This window comes from Octodon degus, unplaced genomic scaffold, assembly GCF_000260255.1.
Source record: "Octodon degus isolate 3935 unplaced genomic scaffold, OctDeg1.0 scaffold00181, whole genome shotgun sequence".
In the NCBI taxonomy this organism is placed as follows: Eukaryota; Metazoa; Chordata; class Mammalia; order Rodentia; family Octodontidae; genus Octodon; species Octodon degus.
Window position 1 is genome coordinate 650,438 of NW_004524757.1, and position 4,709 is coordinate 655,146.

A 4,709-nucleotide genomic window follows, 5' to 3' on the forward strand; every position below is an offset into this window, starting at 1 on the left:
TTGTATGTCTTTTTGTTTTGGTTTCTACTTAAGATGTTTGAAATCTCAAGCAATTTAATATTATTGCTAATTTTATTTGTGACTTGTGCTTTTATGTATTGCTTAAGAAAAATTTGCTTTTTCAATATCATAATTACATGTTTACAATGCTATCTTTAAAAAATCCCCAGTGATTTTTATATTTTGGCAGTTTTAGAGATTAAAGCAGGGGTCTTTCACAAGATAATAAGTGTTTTACCAGTGAGCTATATCCTCAGTATAGATATAAATATAGATGCATATGTAGATGTGGATTTAGATATAAAATATGTGGCTTTTTTATGCCTATAAAATATTTTCATATCTAACCCTCTTTAATCTCCCTTATATTCCCTACCCTTCCCTATTCTTATCTTATAGTTTCACTTTTACTTTCTATTTTCATACCATAGTTTAGATTCCAAATATTAGAATAAACATGCAATATTTGCCTTTTTGAGTCTACTGTATTTTCCTTAATGTTATGAATTCCACTTCCATCCATTTTCCTACAAATGATATATTTTCCTTTATGCAATATATTGCATGTTCTCGTCACCCATTAGCATTCACCTCTGCTGATGTCTATCTTGCCAATTGTGAGTTGTGCTACAGTAAAAATGAGTGTGCAGATATCTTTATAATAGACTCACTTTGGCAATGTGCCAAGGAAGGGTACACCTGACTCCAATGATATTTCCATTAATTATTTAGGAACTTTGACACTGACTATTAAAGAGGCTATGCTAATTTTATGTCATTTTCAAAAGTTTCTAAGTGTTCATTTTTCTCTGTATTGTCTTATCAGTACTTCATGATTTAATTTTAAATATATGGATTATCTACTTGCAATCATTTCTTATATGCAGTTAGGTGGGGAACTATTTTATCATTTTACCTGGACAATTAGTGATAAAATACTATTTGTTATCAAAACTTTTTTATATATTAATTTCTAATAACACTCCTGTAATAGATACAATTCTACATATATTGATCAATATGTACTGTTTAATTCTCTACACATACATAAATATAAAAATATAAAAGTATCTTATTATTTTGCAATAAATTTTGATACCATATTAGACATATCTCCTTGCTTTACTTTTCAAAATTATCTTGGCGTTTTTGCATTTAAATATGTTTTCCATTTTTTAGCTTGAATAAAATATAAAAATATATATATTTGTATTTAGGATGGGGGTGTACAGGGTGTACAGAGTCTCACTTCATGATGCCACCACCCTCTGCTCCCCTACTGAACTCAGTTCTGTGCCCCCACCCTCTGCTCCCCTACTGAAGAAGCCACTGGGAGCCTTGTCTTCTAAGAAAGCTGTGGAGAAGCAGCATCCCAAGGGAAGCAATGAAGACAGCAGCGATGAATCTGATAAGCAAGAGGTGCAGCCTCTCCCAGCAGCAGGGATGGGCAGGTGGGTGAGAACAAGGACCAGAGAAAGTCTGTCCCATATAGCTTTTGGATGTACTGGGGCTTTGCTAAGGTGTTGGGTGTCTCTGTATCTTTTGTCCCCTCCTGCCTGGGTTTGGCCTCTGCACCTAGCATGATGCCACAGGTTCTCCCTAGATTCGAGTTCTCAAAAAGAGAAAAAGACCCCAGCTAAAACAGTCATCTCCAAGGCAGCCACCAAACCAGCCAGCAAAGAAGGCAGAAGAGAGCTCTTCAGATAGCTCAGGTGAGGCCCACTGAGGCCCTGGGGTAGAGTGACACTCGCCTTGGGCTGCTGTTGCTGCAGGCCTCCTCTGAAATCTGTTTTGGGCAGCTGCTTACTCTGTCCTCTCTGTCTAGACTCTGACAGCTCTGAGGATGAAACTCCATCCAAGCCAGCCAGTAGCTCCAAGAATTCCCTGAGGAAGCCAGCTGCCACTCCAAAGCCACCTGCAGCTAAGTCAGTGGCTGCCACTCCTAAGCAGCTTGCAGGAAGCAGCCAGAAGCCTCTGATGAGAAAGGCTGACAGCAGCTCGAGCAAGGAGAGCTGCTCCAGTGAGGAGGAGAAGCCGGAGAAGGCTGCAGCCACCCCAATGGCGAAGGGACTGCCAAAGCAGCAGTGGCTCTACCTGCCAGACAGGCTGCTCAGGCTGGTGGGAGTGACAGCTCTGACTCTCCAGCAGTGAGGAGGAGGAGGAGGAGGAGAAGCCGGAGAAGGCTGTGGCCGCCCCAAAGGCGAAGGGGACTGCCAAAGCAGCAGCAGCTCTACCGGCTGCTCAGGCTGGTGGGAGTGACAGCTCTGACTCTCCAGCAGTGAGGAGGAGGAGGAGGAGGAGGAGGAGGAGGAGGAGGAGACCACTTCCAGGTTCCAGGCTAAAAAGAAGCCTGAAAAGGTGGCAGAAGGGGCAGTCCCATCAAAGGCAGCCTTGCCAAGAAGGCCAAGGCTGGGAGTAGCAGCAGCTCTTCCTCTGGTGATTCCAGTGAGGAGGAAGAAGGGGGGAAGCCCAAGGGTGTGGCCACCCCATGGCCCCAAGCTCCAAACACCAATGGTACCTCGGCACCAACTGCTCAAAATGGGAAGGCCAGGAAGGACACTGAGGAGGCAGAGGAGGGACAGAAGAAAGTGGCTGCTGTGGCCGCCTCTAAGCCAGGTCTGTCTGAAGAACCTGGGCTCTGCGCCTGTCCCGGTGGGATGAGCTCTTGGGATGGGTTGTGGGAGGAGGCCCATGGCCCAGCTTCCACTGTGACCCTCGGGGATCCCAGCTCCTGAGCATGGCTTCTGTTCTGCAGGTTCCGGAAAGAAGCGCAAGCAGAGTGAGGCAGAGACTCCCCCAGCTAAGGTTAAGCTGCAGACTCCCAACACATTTCCCAAAAGGAAGAGAGTAAGTTGTCTTACTCCTTGGGAACCAGACCTTCGAAGCCAGGAAGAAAAACCCAGGTACTTTTACAGCTCAGCCTGCCCTGGCCTGACAGGGCGTGAATGCTGTGGGGAGAGCTGTTCGGGACCACACAGCCTTCAGGTCCCGAGTTCATTCTGCCCCAGGGAGAAAAAAAAAGCATCTTCCGCATTTCAGAGAGTCACAGAAGAGCAAATTGAGGTGGACTCCTGAGTGGCAGACAGCTCCTTTGATGCCAAGGTGAGGGAGAGAGCCTCGGCCCTTCTAGGGGATGCTTAGCACATTGCTCCTTGTTAAGGTTGGCGGGAGGACAAGACGCTGGCAGGTCCTGGCCTTGTCCTTGCCAGCATTAACTGCCTGTGGTTCTGCCTGCTAGAAAGGTGCAGCATGAGACTGGGGGGAACGCGCCAATCAAGCTCTGAAGTGCACCAAAGGCCAGTCCTTCCAGCGCGAGAAAACCAAGCAGAAGCGAAGCAGCTACCGAGGAGGCTCCATCTCGGTACAGGTCAACTCCATCAAGTTTGACAGCCAGTGAGCAGCAGCTGCCCGCCCGCCTGGACCTGGGTCCCTTTTCTCTGGTGGGGTGTTGGCGAGGGCAGTCATTCAGGGTAAGTGCCGCGCCTCCAGCGCAACATCCTCTCTGATCCTTTTCTGTGTCCTCGTCTTGTACAGATGTTTTGTTTTGTTTTTGTGTCTTGAATATCAGGGACAAGGTCAGAGGAATGGTGTTTTTAAAGAAAATACAATACTCTGGTTTCTCTTCAGAATGTATAAATCTTTCGCCTTTTAAAGAAAATACATTTTAGTTGTTCCTTTGTTCCGTGTATACCTCACACTGCCAAATTTGTATATTTTATATTAAATGATTTCTCATTTGTGTCTGTTGTGATTTTCAGAGATGAGTTCCCACAGCTAAAATCATAGCTATTGTTTGAGACACTAAAGAACCACATGAGTGACTTTATAATTAGAGCCTTTCTACCAATGAGAACACGCATCTTCAGCCATTTTTGGGTCTGTGCTTGTCCTCACACAGTGTCCGGGGCAGGTCAGCTGCAGGGGCGCAAGCAACTTTTCAGCTAAAATGCACTGTCTTGTTGGAGGCAGACAGCTAGTATGGTACAAATGGGATGGGTCCATCTTGTTTTCTGTAATTTTGTCTTTTGCAGTTTACTCGGTTTTAATTTAAAAACAAATTTGGTACTGTCCAAAGGCATTTTTTACAGCTCATCCCTTATAGTCTTGTACAAAGCTGGAGACAACATCTTCCCATTTTTACATCATTGAGAATGAAGTAGAACTAACTTTATGTGAGAAGTACTTTTTATTGCTGTTTCTGTCTGGATAGCAGTGGAGAGCCAGAATTATTGCTCTTCCTTCATGGTAGGGAATCAGAAAGCAAGGAAGGAAAGAAGCTGATTAAAAAGCCTCAATTCACACTCACTAGCTGGCTCCTGGGGTGAATTTGTGGATAAGCACTGTGTGTGCTAACAGGTGAGGGTGGGAAGAGCTTCCAGAAGGGAGAAGGGCTGGGCACACCCCAGAGTCCCCCATCTGCTCATGCCATGAGGAGGGCTCGGGCTCAGCTCCAAGCACAGTGCCGTGTATGTGCAGAAGGCCCTGACACTCGGCCCAGGTGGGGGCAGAGGCATACCTCCTCAGTGGGGTGGATAGGCAGGCCTCAGGAGGGCCCAGGGGGCAGCTGCAGCTCTGGAGGGTGGGCTGGTCCTGTCCTGTGAGGGTGTGCCTTGGGCTTTCATGGGTGGTGTGGGAACTGAAGTCCAACTTTTTCTGTTTGTCTGTCTCTCTCTCTCTCTCTCTCTCTCTCTCTCTCTCTCTCTCTCTCT

At 46.2% G+C, this 4,709-nt stretch overlaps 1 pseudogene; it reads left to right on the forward strand.

Moving 5' to 3' along the window:
• The window catches only part of LOC101569699, a 6,791-nt pseudogene extending 3,226 nt beyond the window's left edge, over positions 1 to 3,565 (forward strand).
• Positions 3,566 to 4,709: the final 1,144 nt, after the last annotated feature.